Here is a 24,720-nt window from a genome sequence, read left to right on the forward strand (position 1 = left end):
CATTACACAGATGCACACACACACACACACACACACACACACACACACAGAGTTGTTCTTTCCTCATGAAATTATCTTCAATCTTCCATGTTCATATATATATATATATATATATATATATATATATATATATATATATATATATCTTCTTGTCTCCTCTGTTAGAATGTGGTACAATGGGGGCAGCTATATGGCACAATGGATTGAGCACCAGTCCTCGAGTCAGGAGGTCCTGAGTTTAAATCCATACTCATACACTTAATAATTGCCTAGCTATGTGACCTTGGGCAAGTCACTTAACCCCATTGCCTGAATGCTCCTTGAGGCTAGGGACTAGGTTTTTGCCTTTCTTTGCAGTCCCAGTACTCAGTACATTGTCTGATAGATACATGGTAAATGCTCATTGGTTGCTGCTTACTAGCTGTATAACTAAGCACATGTCATTTAAATTTTTTTGGCCTGTTTCCTCATAGCTAAATTGAAATGAAGTAGTATTTGTACTATAAACCTCACAAGGTGGCTGTTGTGAGGAAGATACTTTGTAATCTAAAATGTGCTTATAAAAGGTGCTTCGTATTATTTTGATAATAGAATCATATTAATCTTCACTTTCATCCCTTGGTGCTCTCTTTGAGGTATAGCTAGCTGATCATTTCCAAATGCATCTGACTGTGTTATCATCTATTCCACATTTCAGTATCTTCTCCACAAAAATAATATAACATACTTTATCAAAAGTCATGCTAAAATCAAGTTAAACTTCATATAATTTATTCCTTCACACAATAAAAATTCATACAATTTCTTTGGTTCATTAACTTAAATATACTAGTGACCCATTTTTAACAAAGCCTTGCTAGCTCTTTGTAATCATGGTTTCTCTTCCTAGATGTTGGAACTTTGATTTCAAATTCTGATTTTGCTACTTCTTAACTGTAATCATGGGCAAGGTGCTAAAATTTCTCTGAGTCTCGGTTTTCTCTTCTGGAAAAGAGAGACAATTATAACAGCAGTGGTTGTCTTATGAGGTTGTTTTGAAGTGCAACCTTAAATAGCAGATGGTGAATGATTTGAACTTTAAAGTAATATATAAATTTAACTTATTTTTATTATTTTGTTTTTCCAAATACATGCAAAGGTAGTTTTCAAACATTCATTCTTTTTCAAGTTTTTGAGTGTCATATTTTTCTACTACCTTCCCTTCCCTTTCCCCCTCCCCATGGCAGCAAACAATCTGATATAGATTGTGCATGTAAAATTGTGAATTTAACCTATTATTAAATTACTTAGCCTGGGTCCCACATGTAATATGTATACAAAGGCAGAATATGACACCAACATACTCTGACTTCAAATTCACTGAGTTTATTGGACTGAGAGCACTAGGTCTGAAGTTAGGGAAACTTAAGTTTACATCCTACTTCTATCCCTTATTAGTAAAATGACCCTAAGCAAATCATGTAATCCTGCTTGCCTCAGTTTCCTCATCTGTAAAAGAGGGGAAATAATAACATCTTCTTCCCAGAGATGTTGTGAGGATAAAATGAGGTAATATTTGTACTGCATTTAGCACAGGATCTAGCACTTCATAAATGCTTATTCCCTTCTCTCCCCCTTCCAAATTTAGTACTCTTTCCTTTGCTCCACAAAGCTTCTTCTTTCATTCACTATTACATATTGTAATAGTTTCATTAGTGTCATATGTACCCCATTAGACTATAAACTCAATGAAGGTGGATATTACATCTTATTTAATCATTACATTTCTGCCCATCTATCCATCCTTTCAAATATTTGAAATGAATAGAAGAGAGTAAAAATATCTAATTATGATTTCCCAGGTCTCATACATCTGATCTTTCCCTCTTTGTCAGCAACAATAAGCCCTTCTTTTTCCTTTCTCAAGATCCAGAATGATACAAAGTTTGTATTTTTGGGTCCACCTAATGACCCCTACCTCTGGCTCTCCCCAACAATGTTTTTGATCTGGGCCATGTTCTTCCTGCCAGAGACACCAGGAATAGAACACCAAAGCTCTGACATTGCAGAGTTGTTTACTCCCCTATATTAACAGTGGCACTGTGCTAATGCACATTAGAAAATATTTTTAGATTTCTTCTGGGTTCATTCTCATAGGATATTTATATGGTAAATTTATTTGGACCTCAGAAAAATGACTGAACAAACTGTAGGGAGAAAAATGTAATCCTTTTGCATGAATTTGCTAATTTTCACTAATGAACTTTTTAAACTCATGAAAACAGTTGTATTTATATTCTCTATTTTAAAAAGCCATGTTTCAATGACTTTGAACAAAATTGATGGTATTCATCTAAATAAATAGGCTTCTATCTCTTTACTCCCCTCACCCTCTTCTTCTGTAGAGACCAACATTTTATGCTATATATTCACTTCATATTAATTGATTTCCTGATTTTGACAAGCCAAGTGATATGACCCAAGATAATTTTTTCATTGACTGAGAAAGCACTTGAATTAGATTCAAACATGGCAAACTTAAGTATAATATATTTTATATATTGTACAGGCAGTATTCCATTCCTCCCCAGTTCCAGTCTGCCAAGTACCAATCCCCACACAAATACCAGATTAGAGTGGTTCTTCTCTCTAAAGAATGAAGCAGCATGGGAGACAAAGATGGAACTCAATTCCTAAGTCTTTTTTTGTCAGATCTACAAATGACATTTTGGAAAAGCATATTCTGTCTCTGCTTAATTCATCTGTGAAATCAGCATACTGCTGTTACTAGTTCATAGAAAATATTAGCGACTTGCAGACTGAGATTTGGAAGGGACCCTAGAGGTCATCCAGTTATAACCTCTACCTACACATGAATCCCTGCTACAATTCCCATGAATGATTATCTAGATTCAGCTTGAATTCCTCCCAGGACATATGTCCTCATTCCTTCAAACAGTTCATTTTACTTTTTAGTCTTCTCTAAATGGGAAGAAGTTTTTCTCTATCCTGATCTAAAATCTGTCCTTGATCCTTTCTCCTCCTCCTCCCCAGTCTTCCCTCTGTATCCTAGAAATCATAGTTTTAGAACTGGAAGGGACCAAAGACATCATCTAATCCAAGCCCTTCATTTTAGAAATGAGAACATAGTTCTCAGTGATTGGTTGCCTAGTCTTACAGTTAATATGTGGCCAAATCAGAATTTGAACTCAAATCTTCTTACTCCAGAGTGCTGAACTTGGAATCACCAAGAAAAAAAGCAAATTCTCTGTGTTGGGCACTCTGCTTTCCCATTATCTTAATTGATTCTCATAGCAGCCCTGAGAATTAGGTACTACCATTATCCTCATCTTACAGTTGAAACAGAGGTCAAGTGACCTGTCTAGAATCCCATAGCTATTAACTGACTGAGGTTGAATTTGAATTTGGATCTACAGACCCAGAACTCTATCCACTGCACCACATAGTTGCCCCTTAGGTATGGGCAGCTTTAAATCAAGATCTGGGTTCAAATCTCACTTCTCATATCCCCTAGTCCTGTGACCCTGGGCAAGATAATTAACCTCTATGTTTCCCAAACAATTCCCTAAGAACTACATAATTCAATTTCAATCTTTGTTGGTGGAGGGAATTTTCACACCTCACAATTCACATCACTTCTCACCCCTAGAATTTCCCTTACATTCAAAAATTACAGATCTTTCCTATATTCAAATTTATTTTGTATTTATTTCCTCTCTGTATATATTGCATCCCCCATTAGAAAACAACTATCACTAATTGGTGTTAAATCTGTTCTTTGCTGCCAAAAAATAGAAAATCTAATTATATTTTGCATGACAGCCCTTCAAATATTTAAAAACTGCTGTCATGTTCCCTATTAAGTCTCCTCTACTCCAGGCTAAACATTTCTAGTCTCTTCAACTAATCTTTGTATGTCCCAGACCTTTCACCATTGTGATCATCCTTCTCTGGATACATTCCAGCTTGACAGTGTCTTTCCAAAAAGGTGGTATCCTTGACTAAATAAACATAACACTCCAACTGCAGTCTGAATAAAGAAGAGAGACCATGATTATCTTACAGAATGAAAAATGAGGTATTGATTAAGTTGTTCATGCTTATAGAGTGATGAAGAGGGAATATGGTAAAGCACAGATGAGGTGGGGAGATGTTAGCAGCCTTTATAAACATGAATCAAATCAATCTAAATCCTACTGATTCCTGAGAGCAAATTCTTCTGGTAGTAAAACAGTGGTTTTACAAAGCAGAAGTTGCTCTGCCTTGCTGGTAACTATGGCAATAGGAATTTAATAATGATGTCCAGGGTATGTTCTTGATCCATGGCTTAAGGAAAAAATGGCTAACCTGAAAAAGAATTGAGGAAATGCATTTTTTTCTTTCATTATAGAGGTGAGAAACTATGGGTGTGGAATATTGCCCAAATTATCAGATGTAGGAAATATGTGTTGACTGTTTTGTAAAACTACTTTTTTTAATCTTTAAAAAATTGTTTCAGGGAATTTATTCAGAAATAAATGTAATAAAACAAAAATAAAAATAATAAAAGCAAAAATTTAAGAAACACATTTTAAAAAGAAAAGTGGGAAATCCTTGCTATCCCAGTATACTTTGGGATGCCACTTTTCTTTCTGCTTAATTCTGGTGCCTATGAGGAAGGCTGTAAGCAGTCATGGTGCCCAGCTGAACTGGCATGAAGTCTCATTTCCACAGACTGACAAAGACAAGTTGCCACATAGTTTAACCAGCCAGTCATGAAGATTAGAAGACAAAAGTTCCAAAGCCCATCAAATTGCTCCTTGTCTGCATCTGGTCCAATCTGGCCCATTCTGAGGAGTCCTACTATCTGGTATCACAGTATGTGCTTGTTGAAGATTTAGCTTGGAAGTGTTTCAGGTGCCTAGTATCCATTTAAAAAGGTGGCACAGACTTTTGATATCTCTGTGGACCCACATCACCAAAAGAAGTCCTCAGTGTCTTTCCAGGGGAATGTGCAGTAGCTGAAAGAATATCATTCCAAACTGATCCTTTTCTCAAGGAAACCATCCCAGGAAGGAAAATGCTGAAGAACTCAAGTTGGCAACCCAGCTTTCAGGACTAGTTATGCTCTTCAAAAATGTCTACATTGAAAAAGAAAGCTCACACCATTACTGAAGATAAGAATAATTCCAGAGGCGGCTAGGTGGCGCAGTGGATAGAGCACTGGCCCTGGAGTCAGGAGGACCTGAATTCAAATTTGGCCTCAGACACTTAATAATTACTTAGCTGTGTGGCCTTGGGCAAGCCACTTAACCACATTTGCCTTGCAAAAACCTAAAAAGAAAAAAGAAAAAAAGAAAAAAAGAAAAATTCCATGATATTTGCTAGCCTTCAAATGGCTTGGGTCAATATCCATCTTTGGAATTTGGGCAACATGAACCAAGGAAGCTACAGAAGAAAATATGGAAAAGAAAAACTAAACAGTTTCTGAGAAGTTTCAATAAAAACAAAACAAAATTCAAAGGAAGGTAGCAAAAAATCATTCTCAGTCATATAGAACAGTCATATAGAACAAGTCTTGAAATTAAATCTGGACTGAGAGATCAGCATTTTCAACTGATTTCCTAGCAAATGCTAAGTTTTTGCTATGGTGGGAAATGGTGCTAGATTATGCATCATTTTCCATAAGTCATCTGAAGATCTACTCCTTTGGGATAAAAACATTAGCTTCTGTTTTCTCCTCATGATGTTTTCCTCCTAGAAATAAAAATGCTAATTTATCCCCCCTTATTTCAAAAGGGAGGAAACAAAAAATTTGTCACCTTTTTAATGTAGCTGTTACTACCTAAATAATCAATTCAATTCTATAGCAAAACAAAATATGAGTACCACTATGGTCCTGCCCTCAAAGAGTTTACAGTCTCCTGAGCCAAATTATCTTTCTCCTTTTACCTCACTTCCAATACCTAAAAAAAATAAAAAACCCAAGGATCATAATCATTTAAAAATAAACAATATGAAAATATAGTATATTATACCAACTTTGCTCTGCTTGGCCATATCACACTATGCTATCCTTCATGGTAATCCAATGATTTTTTGGTGTTGTTTAAGAAACAACTATTCCATACTCTCAACTCAGATTTCTCATTATCCTCTTCTGTAAAACAGATATATAACAGTAGGCAAGGTATGATTGTGATAGTTATCTTCTTCCTATTCTTTTTATTTTGATGCCTTTTTCTGAACACAACTATGTGACTTTGTAGCCATCAACATAACAATGAATAAATGACTTATTTTTTTCATAGCAACTAGTGGTATTTTGTTATGTTTTGTTTTCCAATAGCCTACTTCTATCAGGAAGGGAAAAATGATTAGGTCTCCCCAGTCAGTTTGGCTATTAAGGGATACTGGCTGTATTAGGGAATTTAAATACTAATAACCTTGCTGCACCATAATTTTATGGTGGCCTTAATTGCCTCCCTTGATGTACTAGATGTTTCTGGGAGGCAAGGGCATTAGAGTTCCTGGTGGGAAATGGTGAGTAACTTTAACAGACTAGAAAGTGTTCTGGTTTCTCTGGCAGAGACTAACCTAGCAAGGGAAAGGTGCCAAGCTTCACTTCCTTGGCAAAATACAATTATTTAGGTTGTTTTTGTTCATTTGGCAAAGCCAACTGGCAGCTCTATCCTACTAAAGTTCCGAATGCCATGAAGAAGGAACATAAATAAAAGGGTGGCATGTTCTCCTGTCCTGCATTTTTGCCTCAATATTTGGATAGGAACAGTGAGCATAACCAATAATCCAGGACAGAGAGATCACATTGCCAAAGCAATGTGCTGAAACAATAGGTCTAAGGCATAGCTAGAGAGAAAGATGCATACATACAAATAGTTAACATTTATATATTTACTATAGGCTAATGCTTTACTAAGCATTAGGAATTCCAATACAAGTCTTCCTTTGAGTAAGATAGTGCCTTCACTTGAAAGGTTCCTGTTCTAATAGAGGCAAAACATAAAAGGGAGATGGTGGGAGGGACTCTCATGGGAGTTGGTGACTAGAAAATGAAATAAAGACTCAGTTTCAAGCAAAAAATAAAAAATAAAAGCTAATCTATCAGAGTTCAGGGTGTTGCTCTGGGCAGTATCCAAAGTTTCTATGCAATTGCAATTACAGAGTAGAAAGTGTTTGTGGTAGGTCAGAGTTCCAGGCCAAGATAAGCTTTCAGTGGGCAGGGAAGCAAGAGCCCATCCTGGGTAAAGATCAGAGCATAGACCAAGAAACCAGTGACCAACTTCTTTGGATCACACCATCTTGGAAGCACCCAAGACTTATAAGCCCCACAGAACTAGCTCCAAAAACAGCTGCATGAAAAAGCTTGAAGTTTGGAACAGTTCCTCCCTTTCACCAAGTAAACAAAACTCAATTTAACAGAAAATTTAACATCAAGAAATAGAATGGAAAATGTACAAATCACAAAAAAAAGCATGCCTATAAAAAACTACTAAGACCAAGACACAAACTAGGAAGACAAGAAGATGGAAGCATTTATAAAGCAAAACCTCAAAAAAAAAATTCTAATTGGACTGAGGCCTAACAAGAGTTCCTGGAAGAGTTAAACAGATAAGAATGATAGAAGAAAAATTGGGAAAATAAATGAGAGTGATGCAAAAAAGTTATAGATAGAGAATTGTTGTCTGTTCTTTTTCAAAGAGGATCAATGACATCATGGGGTCATGTCTTGACTTGAATATGAACTGAATTTAAGTGAGGCAGAATTACACAAAGTTGTCAGGCTTATTTTCTCTTCCAGAACCATAAAAGTCCAGTGGAAAGACAAACAGTCAAGAAGACTGGTGATGGCCCTGGCTGCTTGATCTTGGTGATTTCTATGTCTGACCAAGCTCTAAATTCTACACAGCATTTTCTTAAGCTATCTTCATGGTTACTGGAATAAATTTTTCTCATCTACCCATTCTGTAAAGGGAAATCTTCATATGTTTTGGGTAAACATCTCCCTAAATCGCCAACAGGTTTGAGGAAGGGGTAACAATCATGATCTCAGATAAACCACAAGCAAAAAATAGACCAATTAAAAGAGATAATCGGGGAAACATTTTATTAAAAGACAATGAAATAATATAATAATTATAATTATAAACTATAATATAATTAATATAATATAAAATATAATATTATAATTATAATTAAAAACTATAATAATTATAGACAATGAAATAATATAAAAAATTATAACAAGTTTATCTGAAAAAGACCCCATTTCTCAACAATGGAGAATTGAGTCCAATTTACAAAAATAGGAGCCATTCACCAATTGATAATGGTCAAAACATATGATAGGCAAGTTTTCAAAAGAAGAAATCTAAGTTATGTATAGCCATATAAAAATGCTCTAAATCACTACTGATAGAAAAGTGCAAATTAAAACAACTCTGAGATGTCACCAATAAGAAATGAAAAATTCTCGACGGGAAGAAGGAAACCAGCTACACTAATGAACTGGTTCAACCAAAAGGTTATCAAACTATGCATAATTTTTGCCCAGTAAATACTGTTACCAAGTCTGTATATATCAAAGAGATCAAGGCAAAAAGGGAAAGGATCTATATGTACAAAAATATTTTATCAGTTCTTTTTGTGTTGTAAATCATGGGAATACTCATCAGTTGGGAATAGTTCAACCTGTTATGGCTTATGACTGTGATGGAGTACTATTGTGTTATAAGAAATGATGAGGGAAGTGATTTCAGAAAAACATGAGAAGACCTATATAAACTGTTACAAACTAAAGTAAGAAGAACTGAGGGATAATTTTTCACAGTGATAGCAATGTTGTAATGTTGGTCAACTGTGAAAGACTTGGTTACTCTGAGCAATACAATGATTCAAGATGATTCCAAAAAATTCATAATAAAAAAATGTCATCTACATCCAGAGAGAACACTGATGAACTTTGAGAGCAAACTGAAGTATAATTTTCTCATTTTCTTTCTTTATTTGCTTTTTTGTGCTAATATAAAATATTGGTCTTATATGGAAATATATTTTGCATAATTTCACATGTACAATTGATTTCATCTTCCTTGTTTTCTCAAGGGTTGGGAGAGAGGGAAGGAGGGAGAGAATTTGGAACTCAAAACTTAAAAAATAAGATTTAAAAATAAATACTTTTTGAGGGAAAAAAGAAAGACTCAGATTGGTTAGGTGATTTGCCAGTGATTACACACCTAGGAATTATCAAAGGTTGAATTCCAAACCAAGTCTCTTCTAATGTTATGTATAGCACACTGCTCATTTCAGAAATAAGGAAAAGACAAAATGTTGAAAAAAGCAAAACTGAGACTAAAGCTGATGGAAAAAATTTTCTCATCAATTTTAAATACAAGGGAAGTTGTGAATACAAATATCAACTTCTATACTAGAATTTCTCAGACTCCAAAAGGAAACATGCATCAGAATAGTGAATTCAAAGCCACAGACATGCAAACAGCTAACTTATAGAGGTAACAATGAACCATGATTTATAGGAAAAGAAAGACCAATTAAATTCACCTTTGGGCTCTTTCCATTTCTCCCTGTCTTTAAGACCCACCACAATGCCTAAAAGAAAGATAAGAGGTGAGTGTAATTATAATAACTAAGTTTGGTATGGGAGAAAAGATTAGGAAAAAGCACCTCCTTTTCCTTGGTGAGATAGTACAATGGACTGTTATAAATGTTACCAAAGTAGACTATGTGTTGATTGGTTTTGCAATTGATTTTGCTGAATGTGATTTTTAAAAAATTTTGTACTTGGAAAGAATCACGGGGCATTATATGCTTAAATTCCTTAATCACATCATTGTAATTAGGAACATTGTATTTCTTTGTTTTTCACATGTGCTAGTTTTGCACTTTTATTTGAACTAGCTTTTAACCAGGAAAGACTGAAAAACATTAAATAGATTTGTAAAATGCTTGAAACATGGAAGATAGGTTCAATTCTGTTAGTCCAAGTCTCTCTCTGATTGTTTTCCAGATGCTACTTTTAGGAATAGATCCATGACAATACTCAAGTAATTTGATTTTAACTTTCAATTCATCCAAGGGCACTATAAATTTGTGGTCAATGATCTATCTAAACTCAGTAGTTTTCTCATGACAAACACAATTTTCTAAGACTCTTGTTCCAATTGTTTTCAGTTCCTGGTAATCATTGAGTCCAGCATTAAAATGAAGCTATTTTTTTCTTGCTTCTCTTTTGTATCAAAGAGATACAGGGACTAAAATGCAGTATCAATACAAGTAAATATTTTTTCTCTTGTTAGTTCAGAGAACCAATATACTGTTTTCTACACACATTTTCATACCCTCATTGAAAAGAGATAGAAAATATTCTAGACCATTTCTGTTTGAACTCGATTTTCATAAGTTCTTCATGCATATCATACATTGACATAAGTAAGTTGAGATCTGAGCTTTAAAGGGTTTTATTCATTTTTATCATTGTCTATAAAATAGGGTATGTCATATATAAAAGGCAAAGATGAATTTAAAAGAATTTAGTTTATGGATAAGACCCCTGGATTTTATTTTAATTTCAACACTATCTTATAAAACTTTTAGGTTACAAGGTAGTTTTATAACAGCCACTGCTTCTTTTCTGTGTTTGCAGTTTTGTGTCTGATCATCAATTCAAAGTATTCAACTAGCATCTATTTCTTGTTAAGTCTTTTCTATTACTGTATGACCCACAGAATTTCCCTCTATGACTAAATAGTCTAATACAAAAAAAATAAATATAATTATGTATTATTTGCTTAAAGTATCTTCATTTATTAGAATGAGGATCAAATGATACTCATATCAGTATATACAGAATATTTCATTCTTTGTTTTATTTGAACTCTTAAAGTACATATAGAAGAAATACATATATCATCAAAACAGGTAGAAATTATTGATAGTCAATTTTAAGAATATCAAGGAAGTCATTCAACTGGACAAATATCAACATTGTATCAGTTTTTATTAGTCTCTGAAGAAGGAGAAAATATTAAATTGCACAATGTTTTACATCATCAAAATACACCACCACAATGGACATCTGTTCATAGTTCACAATAATTAAATCAGCAATTATTGAGACTATTTTTCCAATTAGGAAAGACACAGTATTTTTGCACAATATTGTACAAATCCACAATTAAATCACAGATTCAATGCCTTAAGTAATATTTCAAGAAGATTGTTGCATATGCTTTGCCAATACAGCAATACATTTTTGGAGCATATAGTCCAGGTTTAGAAGCTTACTTTCCTGACAAATGTCAGTTTTTAAATTGTGTTTCCTGAGCAGTCTCCCACCTTTTGCCAAATAAATAACAATGTTGATAAGTTACTCTATTTCTCTTTGATTATGCTACCATACTAGTTTAATCAATTAAACCTGCTATTATTCTTATACAACAATATATCAATGAGTTTCCCTTCATCAAGGCTTTGACAACTGGTATTTACTAGCCCTATGCCATTTTCTGAACATTCTATCATTAAATACTAGATCCATGCAACCTTTGTTTACTGCATCATTAAAGCAAAAACTATACTACAAGCAGAATACTAAATCTTTTGACCTATATTCTAAGCTGATACACTTTTCATGTCAATCAGACTATAACATTTTGTTTATTGCCTACTTTAATTGATAGGGTCAATCTAAGCCAGAGATTCCTAACCTAGAGTCCATGAGTTTGGTTTGTTTGCTTTTTTTTAGTATTTTGATAATGACATTTCAATACAATTACTTTCCTTTATAATCCTATGTATTTTCTTTTGTGCATTTAAAGACATTCTGAGAAGACTATAGGCTTCACTAAATCACCAAACAAAAAAGTAAAGAATCCCTAATCTAGGCTGGTAACAGCTTCTAGAATGATGATCAAAATTGGTATTCTAATCTAATTTTTGTAAAAAATCCTTCCCCTGACCATAAACTGAGGGCTCTCTCTCTCCCTTATATAAATCCATTATCTGTAGAAAGGAGAGGCATAAATTTATAGTATAATTACAGTAAGTCACTTACAGAGAACACAAAACCAAGAGAACACAACTTTTTCCTCTCCTTTAAAATCCTCACAAAACTTCCCACTAGGCACAGTATCTCTGCTGTTGAATTCTCAGTTTCTGTGCCAGCCCCTGTGCTGGATACTAGTAATACAAAGACAAAGATTAAACTAGTCCTTCTTCAAGAAGCTTGCATTCCATCAAATCCCTATCAAAGGGAAAAAATATGTAAATATAAGACTATGTATAGTACATACAAAAAAGTAATGGTGAGCTGAGAGGTCAGGAAAGGCTTCATGTAGGAGGTTGGATTTGAGTTGGATTTAGGAAAAAACTAAGAAAGCTGGGAAACAATTTTTATATCAAGAGTCTCTCTAAAGGCCTCATTTCTCAAAAATATAAAGAACTAAGTGAAATGCATAAGAATACAAGTATTCCCCAATTGATAAATGACTAAAGCATATCAAAAAGCAGTTTTCATATGAAGAAATCAAAGCTGAGTCATATCTCTAAATCACTACTGATTAGAGAAATGCAAATGAAAACAACTCTGAGGTACTATCGCACAACTTGCAGATTGACTCATTTGACAGAAAAGAAAAATGATAAATGTTGAAGGGGATGTGAGAAAATTAGAGCACTAAGGCATTGCTGGTGGAATTGTAACATGATCCAATGGAATACTGTTGTTCTATAAGAAATGATGATCAGGTGGATTTCAGAAAATCCTCAATTAACATGAACTAATGCAGAATGAAGTGAGCAGAACCAGGAGAACATTGTACACAGTAACAGCAACATTGTGCAGTGATAAATGACTTAGCTATTCTCAGTACAATGATCCAAGACATTTCCAAAGGATTCATGATTTAAAATGCTATTCATATGCAGAGAAAGATCTGATGGAGCCTGAACACAGATGGAAGCATTCCATTTTCACTTTTTTTCAGTTTTTTTTTTCTTTTGGTCTCTTTCTTCTTTCACAACTTGACTGATATGGAAATCTGTTTTATAGGATTGCACAAAAATAACCTATATCAAATTGCTTACTGTCTTAGGAAAGGAATACAAGAGGGAGAGGAAAATTTGGAACTCAAAAATTTTTTTAAATTAATGTTAAAAATTGTCTTTACATGTAACTGGAAAAATGAAATACTATTAAAATTTTAAATGGAATTAATGTAAAAAGAAAATAACTAGAAATTCTAATAGAGCTGAGGAGGCAGTGCATGAAAGATAGTCTGCAAGGACTAAAACAAAGATGACTGACTGCATGTTATGCATAGTAATAGTCAGAAAATCTGATTGGCTATATTCTATAGCAAGTAACTAAAAGTAATCTGCAATAAACTTTTAAACTTCTAATTACTTTAAATAAATAAAAATCTGGCTGAGAAGTTTATATTTAATCCTAAGGTAGTACAAATCAAATTTGCACTTTAAGAATGTCACTTTAGTCTCTGTGTGGAGAATAGATTGGAGAGGGAAGAAACTTGAAGTAGTCAGAAATATTCTTTTCTTTTGCTCTTACAAAATATTTTATACTTCTCTCTTCCTCTTCCTCTATTATATTCTGCCCTAAAATTATTTTACAGATATTATTGATGTTCAGTTGTTTCAGTATTATCAGACTCTTCATAAATCCATTTGGGATTTTATTGGTAAAGACACTGGAGTGGGTTTACTATTTCCTTTTTCAGCTTATTTTACAAATGAGGAAACTAGGGCAAACAGATTAAATGACTTGCCCAGAGTAACATAGCTTGTAAGTGTCTGAAACCAGATTTGAATTCAGGAAGATGTGCCTTTCTGACTCTAGGCCAAATATTCTGTCCAATAAGCCACTTAGCTGCCCATAATTACTGTATAATATTGTGTTTTTGTGTAGGTGTTTTGTTACTTATATTAGACTGTGGGTTTCACAAGAGCAGGATCAGATATTCATTATATTTGTATTGAGATTATCGAGCACAATGCTTTGTTCATGGGAATTACTTAATAAATAATTGTTAAATGTCTAAAAGAGAAATGGATAAATAAATGAATGGATAGATGAATAGATGCTTGTATAGGCCTTGGGAACAAGAAACTAGGAAATGCATAATGGGTAGTAATTATCTTCGCACATAAAAATTCCACAAACTAAATAAACAATAACAAAGACATCAAATCTCTAACCAAGCTTTAATGATTGTACAACACAAATTTTACTGTCCATTCCTTATTGCTTTGCTTTATCTATTGGGGTAAAATGTATTCTGTGGGGGCCTCTGAATCAGAAGTTTTTATTGAATGAATAAATATCCACACCACATCTCTGGGCACAGATGGATTTATTGCCAAGTGATTACTGAAGACCAAATTACATTTCATTTCACACACAATTCACATTTAAATGTTGCATTTTTGTTTAATTTACTCAGTGTGGTGGAAAATACCTCACCAAAAATAAATAAGGCCCATTACCAGAAAATCTAAAAACCTTGAAAAGAAAAAAGTATTGGCCTTATTATTTGCAGTATATTGTATTAGAAACTCATCTTGGGAATGAGACTTTTCAAAGGTCACCTATCTAGTTGGATGCCTGCCTACTGATCTATATCAGATAAGATGAGGACCAGGAGTAAGCCATATCATGAAAGTAGAAAGGGGGCCAGAGGAGAAGGTAGTCAACAGTGACAAATGCTGCAGAGAAAACCAAAAAAGATGCAGACTGTGAAAATCCCATTAAATTTGGTCATTAAGAGAGCATTGGTAACTAGTAAAATTATCTAGTCAAACTCCCTCATTGTACTAAATTAACATAACCTCTGTGGCAAAGGCTTGGTTTTGTTTACTAGCTTTTTTACTTATTTTGCCATAATTTTGTCATATTTTCTCACATAGAGTTTTACTAATAAAAGGAAATTAATAATTTTGGTTGAATAGAGTGAAAAAAAAATTGAGACTCGGGGACATTAAAGTGTCTTTCCTATGATTATGTGACTAGTAAGTAGCAAAACTGGAACCCAGAGCCATGTTCCTTGTTCTTCAAACCACAACTTGGTGGACAACAAAGAGAAGAATAACATTGCCTATATCCCAACCGAAAGGCTGATTATCCTGTCTTTTCTCTGTCTTTTTTGTCAGTTTTGAGTTAATTGCCAGTACTCTTTATCTCCCTTATCAGAGACATCATTGAGGTATTTCTGTATCACCCTAAAGTACAAGATTTGCAGTTCTAAACCCAAGGACATACTCAGCTCCATTGTCACTATTGCATTACAATAGGACCTAGGGTGTAGGGTGTGTTCAAGGAAGACAAGTACCTTGGTGTGAGGGCTGCTGAGCCCTTTACAGGCCTACCTTCCACCTTTAATGTCCACCTGAGCCACTTAACTCTCACCTGTGGTTCAAGAAGCTATAGCATGCACAGTGGCCACACTCCAATAAACCATTTTGGCAGATGGTTGAAGGTAATTGAAGGAGTCTCAAACTCATTGGTGAGTATTTGGGGTGGGGTGTCTACTCCAAGCATGTGAAGTTTTCCACTGGCTGAATGGACAGAAGAGAACAATTCATTCCAATAGCTATGAAGCCAGCTAAGCAAAACCACTTAAGAGTTTGGTTAGACATTGAAGACACCAAGGTCGTTCACTGCATCTAAAGACAGCACCAGGCGTCTTGACTCTATCTTGATAGACTGAATCATGATGACTTTGGAAGAGAGAGTGAGGCAGTTGATTTCATGCAGTTCTACCTCATATATCCAATTTATGCATTCAACAAAAGACATCACTCATAACCATTCCATAAAGTCCTATGGCAACAGACAAGGTGTGGAAGGCAACAGGCAAGGAAGCAGCAGGTGTGGATACACTGGGAACTATAGTCACAACCCTGCACACAGATGGGCCAGGGTCATATGATCATTTCTCCACTGAAAGCATCAGAGGGATTTGGCAACCCTCTGGGTGACTGAGCAGCTCTTTTTGTTTTAATGGTATAGCTCAAACTATTTCTACTTTCTTTTTTCTTAATTTATTTACACATTATAAAATGTTCTTGTTAAAGAGTAAACATAATGCCCTCCTCCACAAAAATATAAAACCTCATGAGAAATAAAGTTAAAATAGAGGAAAAAATGTGTCTCAGTCTGTGTTCTGATACCATCAGCTCTGTCTCTGGTGGATCACATTATTTATTATAAGTCCATCAGAGAAGTTACTTCCATATTTTTCTACAGTTGCTAATTGTATTTCTTTGTCCATTCCTCCCCACTACCATCTATTATATTTTCTCTCTACTTTCACTCTGTCCCTCGTCAGAAGTGTGCTGTGAGGCAGCTGAGTGGCCCAGCGACAGAGCACAGGCCCTGGGGCCAAGAGGCCCCAAGCCCACATCCCACCCCAGAGACCCAGCAACCATCCCAACAGACCACCCAATCCCAGCACCTTGCAAAAAATAAATGAGTTCTTTCTGACTATCCTCTGCTATGATCTATCCTCTCCTCTATCACCCACATCCCCCCCTCCTTGCCCCCTGTCCTCCTTCTCTCCTTTTTCTTCTAGATGTCTATACACTATTGAGTGTATATGCTGTTTCCTCTCTGAGCCATTTCCAATGAGAATGAAAGCACTTGCATTCCCCCTTGCTTTCCCCCAATTCCATACTATTGCAAAAGCTACATAAAATATCTTTTATATGAAATATCATAGCCTATTCTACCTCTCCTTTCTCTTACTCCCAGTGTATTTCCCTTTCACCCATTGACTCTATTTTTACAATATATCTTCAAATTCAACTCTCTCCTGTGCTTCATCTATAAAAGCTCATTCTACCTTCTCTATTAAATGAGAAGATTCATATGTATTATCATAATCCTCTTTCCATGCAGGAATACATGCAGTTCATCATCATTAAGTCTCTCATAATTAGTCCTTCCCATCCACTCTCTCTATGCTTCATTTGAGTCCTTGAAGATCAAACTTTCTGTTCAGCTCTGGTCATTTCAACAGGAACATCCGAAATTCCCCTGTTTCACTGAAAGTCCTTCTTTTCCCCTGGAAAAGGATGTTCAGTTTTGCATTGATTCTAGGTTGCATTACAAGCTCTTTTGCCTTCCAGAATATTATATTCCAAGCCCTACTAGTCCTTAATATAGTTGCTGCAAAGTCCTGTATGATCCTGACTGCGGCTCCACAATATTTGAATTGTGTCCTTCTGCCTGCTTGTAATATTTTCTTTTTGACTTGGGAGTTTTGGAACTTGGCTATAATATTCCTGGGGGTTGGTTTTTTTTGGATCTCTTTCTGGGGGAGATCAGTGGATTCTCTCAATTTCTATTTTTCCCTCTGCTTCTAGGATATCAGGGCAATTTTCCTGTAGGAATTCTTTAAAAATGATGTCAAGACTCTTTTCCTGATCATGACTTTCTGGTATCCCAATAATTTTTAAATTATCTTTCCTGAATCTGTTTTCCAGAACAGTTGTTTTTTCAATGAGATATTTCACATTTTCTTCTAATTTTTCATTCTTTTGGTGACTTGATTTCTCACAAACTCATCAGCTTCCTTTAGCTCCATTCTACATCTGAAGGATTTGTTTTCCTCAGAGAGCTTTCTTATTTCCTTTTCCATCTGGCCAATTCTGCTTTTTAAAACATTCTTCTACTCAATAACTTTTTTAACTGTTTTATCCATTTGACCTAAGCTGGTTTTTAACATGTTATTTTCTTCAGTATTTTTTTGGATCTCCTTGACTAAGCTGCTGACTTCATTTTCACATTTTCCCCTGCATCTCTCTCATTTCTTTTCCCAATTTTTCTTCTGCCTACCTTACTTGATTTTCAAAATCTTTTTTGAGCTCTGTCATAGCCTGAACCCAACTTCTATATTTCTTGGAGTCTTTAGATGCAGAAGCTTGGACTTTCTCATATTCTGATTGTGTGGTTTGGTTTTCCATGGGACCAAAGTAATTGCCTATGATCAGGTTCCTTTTCATTTTTCTGTTTACTCATTTCCCCAGCCTGAGCCTGGGGAGTATTATTGGATCACTCCTGCAAGGACCTCATTGTGTGAGGCTCTGACTGCTCTCCTGCTCTGTTGAATGACCACAAGTGCACCCCTCTGCACCAGGGCTGTGGGGGGGGGGTCCCCTGCTCTATGGGGGGGTCTAGACTGTGACCAGGGTATGAATGTGGTCAAAGCCCCAGAGTCCTTTTCCAGGGACAGAGAACAGACCTCAGCAGTCTCCCTCCACTCCCTTATTTTTGGTGGGCTGAGTTCTCAGGGTGCAGTTGCCTGAAGGCTCCTGCTGGGCAGCCCAAGTTGTGCTTGGTGCTCCCTGGGATACAAGTCAGGAAACCGCTTCTGCTGCTAGGAGCCCTGGGGCTGTTCCCAGAAGGCTGAAGTTCCTTCCCTCTGGCTTGGTGCTGCCCCTCCAACCTGTGGAACAGTCTTTCCACTATTTTCCAGGTTACCTTGGGCTGGAGAATTATCTCACTGAATCTTTCTGTGGGTTCTGTCTCTCAATAATTTAGTTAGAGTCATAATTTTAATATTTTTGAAATATTTTGGAGGGAGCTCTTAGGAAAGGCAGTATTGTTGCAGCCATCTTGGCTTTGCCACCACCACCCCCCCCCAGCAGCTCTTTTTTTTTATTTAAAGATTTTATTTATTTTTAGTTTTATAATTTCCCCCAATCTTATTTCCCTTCCCAACCCCGCTACAGAAGGCAATTTGCCAGTCTTTACATTGTTTCCATGGTATATATTGATCCAAATTGAATGTGATGAGAGAACAATCATAACCTTAAGGAAGAAACATAAAGTATAAGAGATAGCAAGATCAGACAATAAGATATCAGGTTTTTTCCCTAAATTAAAGGTAGTATTACTTGGTCTTTGTTCAAACTCCACAGTTGTTTCTCCGGATACAGATGGCACTCTCCATTACAGACAGCCCCAAATTGTCCCTGATTGTTGCACTGATGGAATGAGCATGTCCATCAAAGTTGATCATCTCTCCCATGTTGCTGCTAGAGTGTACAGTGTTTTTCTGGTTCCTGAGCAGTTCTTTTAAGGATTACACTACTCACCTCCTGATGTGAGGAAGGGCTAGAAAGATGCCCTTAAAATATGTCTGCTCACCCAATCCTGGCCTGATTGCTGCAGTAGGCAGGAAATCCCATAGTGTGGTCAAAACATAAAAAAAATTTACAAAAATTACTTCAAAGAAGATTCCATTCACCATTGATGCATAGAATTTGCACACACTCATAGACAATACAACATCCAATAAACCTGAAAATTGAATAGTTCTTGTGAGAGAACTCAGCAGGTTTGATATCTGAAGGAAACAAGGTTGGCAAATGAAGACCAGCATATTGAAGTCAGAGCTGGATACACATTTTTCTGAAGTAGTTGCAGTGAAAGGGAATGTTGTGAAGCTGCAGTAGGTTTTGCAATCAAAACTAATCTACATTCCTAATCAACATTCCTAAATGCCTACAAAAAGGACTGAATGACAGGCTCGTGACAATGAGATTGCCACTTCCAGGAAAATGCCATGCCACAATTATCAGTGCCTATACTCCCATCATGATGAACACTGATGAAGTTAAAGAAAAATTTTATGAAGACCCAGAAATCATTATCATCAGTGTCTGAGCAGGAACAGTTTGTTGCTAAATTGGAGGGAAAACTGAGTCAACACAGAGTTTGCAACAGTGGAGCAGAAAAAGAGTGGGCAGCTTTCAAAGATCTGGTGTACAGCACTACATTTGCTCATCTGGGCCAGAAAACTCACAAACACCAAGATTAGTTTGATGGAAATGATGGGAAAATTCAGAAGATATTAAATGAAAAACGAGAACTCCCACAGGGTTTACCAGCAGGATAGTTCATCCATTTCTAAGAAGGCAGCATTTAATTCCATCAAAAGTAAAGTCCAAGGGAAGCTTAGAGAGATGCAGGACTCTTGGCTCAGTAAGAAGGCAGAAGAAATTCAATTTTATGCAAACAGTAACAAACCAAATTTTTTTTATGATGCTCTGAAGGCTATTTATGGGCCAAAGACATATGGTGTATTTCAACTACTCAGAGCTGATGGATCCACATTCATTAACCATAGGGACATAATCCTGGAGAAATGGGCTGAACTTTTCTATAGTATGCTTAACAGACTATCATCAATCAATATAGAAGCCATTGGCCATTTACTCTCAAGTTGAAGTCAGTCAATCCCTAGCTGAAGTTCCAACTGAAGAAGAGATTTTGAATGCTATTAGGCTCTTTCAAGGGGTAAAGCACGTGGTGCTGATTCTATTCTAGCTGAGATCTACAATGTGAGGGGTCCACTGCTCATCCAAAAACTGATTGAAATTTTCCAGGCTATATGGCATGAAGAGGTTATCCCCCAAGAATTCAAGGATGCCTCCATTGTTTGGGTAAAGGGGACAGATAGGGTATTTCTCTTTTAGTCATTGCTGGTAAGATTCTTGGAAGAGTCCTTCTCAACAGGCTGATCCTTCACCAGGAAGATGGTCACCTTCCTGAGAGCCTTCAGAAAGGGTAGAGGAACAGTTGATATGATGTTTGCTGCCTGATAACACCAGGAAAAATGCCAGGAACAGAGCTGAGTTCTGTATATAACACTTGTAGAGCTGAACAAGGTCCTAGATAACTGCAGTCACTAGGGTTTATGGAAAATTCTGTCAAAATTTGTTTGCCTGGAATCAGTACATATGTCAATTTCATGACAGCATGCATGATTGGGTTCTGGATGGTGGATGATGCTCTTGAGACTTCCCAGTCATCAATGGAGTAAAATAAGGATGTGTCCTTGCTCCCATACTTTTTATCATGATGTTTTTAGCCATGTTATCAAATTCCTTCAATGAGGATGAACATGGCCTGAAGATCAGCTTCTGTACTGATGTCACATTCTTCAACTTGAAAAGACTTGAAGCCAAGACCAAAGTGGAGGGAGTGTTGGTGCATGATTTTCTGTTTGTAGATGATTGTGCACTTAATTCAGCTGAGATGCAACAAAGTATGAATTGATTCTCTGCTTCTTGTACTAATTTTGGTCTAACAATACCAAGGAAGCATAGGTGCTTCATCAGCTAGTGCCACACCATCCACATGTGGAACCATCGATTACAGTAAATGGAGAATTTTGAGTACTGAGGACACAAGATCACTTTCCTTAGTAGCGTCTTTCCAAGGAGGTACACATTGACAATGAGGTTGACATTCACATTGCCAGAGCTAGCTCAGTATTTGGGAAACACTAAAAGAAAGTGTGGGAGAGAAGAGGTATTAGACTGACTACCAAACTGAAGGTCTACAGAGCCGTTGTGCTGACTTCATTGCTATATGCCTGTGAAACCTGAACAGTCTACTAGTGCTATGTCAGGAAACTATATCACCTCCATTTAAGTTGTCTTAGGAAGCTTCTTAGGATCACCTGGCAGGAGAATATACCAGACACTGGCATCCTTTCTCAAGCTAAACTGCCTAGGATTCCAACATTACTGCAGAGAGTATAACTATGATGGGCTGAACATGTTGCTAGAATGCCACATGTAAGCTTGCCAAAAAAACTATTTTATAGAGAACTCACAGTGGGCAAGTGCTTACAAGGGGGTCAGAAGAAGTGATACTAAGACACCCTAAAGTCTCATTGAAGAACTTTAGAATTAATTGTACAGGATGGAAGATATTGACACAGGACCACCCAGCTTGGTGTGCCATCATCAGTGAGGGGGCCGTGCTCTATGAGGAAGGCAGAATTGAAGCAGCTCAAAGAAAACATGACATTTGTAGGTTTAGAGTGCCCATACCAGGTATTCACATGGACTATTTGTGCCCACCCTGTTTTAGAGCATTCTGAGCTCATATTGGTCTGATAAGCCACAGTCAGACATGCTGTAATTTGTCTCAAACATAGTGATGTCATTTTGGTCATCAATTCATCATTCATCACCATTCATCAATAGGACCTAACATTGTACTGTCCTTTACAGAGGCTCTGACCTTGGGAAGGATCCTCAGTTCTCTAAGCCTTGTCTGTTTGTTTTTTTCCATTTCTAAAAGGAAAGCATTAGATATTTTATGTTCACTTTTCTGTGACATGATTTGCACAGTATCTTATACATAGGAAGGACTTAACATTTATTGAATTATGATCCTATGATTCTAATGGGTCATTAGATGAGGTGAATAAGACTTGCACAGAAAAGCAACTTTGATTCAATATAGTAAAACCTTATTAAGCACCTTTTATGGCATTGTGTGTGATGTGACTTGCCACATATCACCCCTATGAAGACCAGAGAGAGAACTTAGTTCTCTTGACTGAAAATAGGACCCTTTGACCAGGTTTAAAGTAACAGACTATTTTCTAAGCCAGTGAGAAAGAGTAGCAGTTTAAATTGACTGTGTCCAAGGTTAATGAACGTCATATTATATATGGCTGCACCCTAGAAATGTTCCTTATCCTCTCTCAGGTTGACATCTATTTGATCATGCTTTCCAAAAGTTCATTCCTGCATCTAATGGGGAAAACAAAACAATAATTATAAAGCCCCGTGACAGTCCAGAGAGTCAAAGCTTCCTCACCTGTATATCAGTGGTTTCTTGAGCATAATATTGGCAAAGTATTGTCAATTATCTCTAACAGATGCTACAGTTAGTCCCATTACAATCCTGAGGGATAGCACAGCACATATTAATCACTAAGTGTGTGTTAAGCTTCTCTGAGAGGTCAGAAACATTGCTAGATTCTCAGAATAAAAAAGTAAAAGTGAAATAATTCCTACTCTTGAAGGATTTAAATTTTATTGGGAGAAAACAAAAATGTATGTACACATAAAATTATCAATGAAATATATGCAAAGTGAACATGAAGTGATTTCTGGAGGGAGACACATATATAGATATAGCTTTGTCACTAGTTAACTGTGTGACTTTGGGCAAGAATAAGCACCTCCAAGTCTCAGTTTTCTCTGCATTGTAAAATGGGTTGATACCAAAGGTCCTTCTGAACTCTGAAAGTTAATTCTTTTCTGAAGTCTAAGGCTAGGTGCCTTCATTAAAGTTTTTTTTCTGTTGCTTCCTCATGTTGTGGAAGTGATCTAGGTTCTTGATTTCTTACTTATAGGATTCAAATTCTTACAGATTCAACTACCTAGAATGACTTTGTGCATGGACCCAGAAATGAAAATCTAGAGAAGCCAATCATCAGAGAGTTGGGCATCAAGTGATGATTTTTTTTTTAGTCATGGATACTTATGAACCACTCTACCAAGGTGTAGATAAATTATCCCCCAAATGGGAATATCCATAATGATGAAATATGAATCCTTGAAGTATGGAATAATCCCTTAAATTTTTCAGTTATAATTCTATGACCTATGAACTTTGTTACAAATTAATTTCATCTTCCTTAGTTCCATCTTTTTCCTCTAGGATTGTCTCCTGATTTCTAAGATCCATTTTACCAGTTAAGGGTGGTGAACACAGTGAAGTTTCTTAACATTTCTTAATTCAGCCTAAATTGATACATGTAAGAATGGGAATATAATTTTTACAATTTCTCCTCCTTGAATCTTTTCCCAGACCAACTAGACTTGTTGGCACACATATGCAAAGAATGAACTCAGTAAGTGATGTTAAAACTTTAAAATCAGTAACATTAAAAAAAATCAAAACTAGAGTTGGTTGATTTCAAATTCAGTTAGAATCCATAATTCATTTGTGAATGGGACATGAGTAGAAAAACTAAAATGAATCAGTTGTTTTTCTTACTAGAAAAGTACTCTGGATGTCTTTTTTGAAACCTATCCTGCCTTCATGAGAATTGAAAAATTAGACATGGGACTCCAGACTTTTATAACTAATCTTCAGGATTGCTAGTATCTAGGACATTAATGGTAATATTGAGATCATTTCCAATGGTGGCTCTGAAACAAAGGAGCATTCTGGTAAATAGTGGTCTGAATGCAAAATGCCTCTCAATTTCTTTCCCTCTTTTAGGAGACTTATATTATTGATCGCGGTCTGTTCCTAAAGTTAGATGAGGTGAATAAGACAGTTTTTACCTACTGCAGCTGTCTTCTGTTCTGTTGTTTTTAATATATGTATCATGAAATTTTCATTTTCCCAAAGAAAAAGTCTTTGCAAAAGAAAACAAAAAAAGTCTTTGCAAAAGATAGTCTAAAAGAATTCTAACCTCTTCAGAGACTTCAGTGGCTATTTTCTAAGATTCTACAGCTGGGAGAAACCCAGAAAATAATCTAGTAATAATATCATAAAGTGATCAATTTGGAATTGTGATGAATTTCATAGACTATTGAGGTCAATTCTTTCATTTGTAGGTGAGGAAACTGAAATAGAGAGAAATTAAGTGATCACACAGTTAATAAGTATTTAAGATAAGATTTGAATCTACATCTTTCTCACTCCAAATCCAATGCCTTCTCCACTACACTAGATTCTCTAATTTTAATGTCTGAGGAAAGTGAAGCCCACAACAATGATATGATTTGCTTGAATTGACCAAAACTAGGATTCCAATTCAGGTCTCATACCTTCAATTTATGGTTCTTTTCATGATGCACTGGATAGTATTGCAGATATGGCTCTGCACAACACCTTACCTAGAACCCATAATATTGATAATCTCA

General features: G+C 35.9%; 1 protein-coding gene and 1 pseudogene across 1 annotated transcript in view; both read left to right on the top strand.

Moving 5' to 3' along the window:
• Window positions 1-24,720, top strand: part of KCNG2 (potassium voltage-gated channel modifier subfamily G member 2) — a 168,881-nt gene that overhangs the window by 110,781 nt on the left and 33,380 nt on the right. The window lies entirely within an intron of this gene.
• Window positions 4,673-8,108, top strand: LOC141501054 (large ribosomal subunit protein eL13 pseudogene; annotated as a pseudogene).

This window comes from Macrotis lagotis, chromosome X (genome assembly GCF_037893015.1).
Source record: "Macrotis lagotis isolate mMagLag1 chromosome X, bilby.v1.9.chrom.fasta, whole genome shotgun sequence".
Lineage (NCBI taxonomy): Eukaryota > Metazoa > Chordata > Mammalia > Peramelemorphia > Peramelidae > Macrotis > Macrotis lagotis.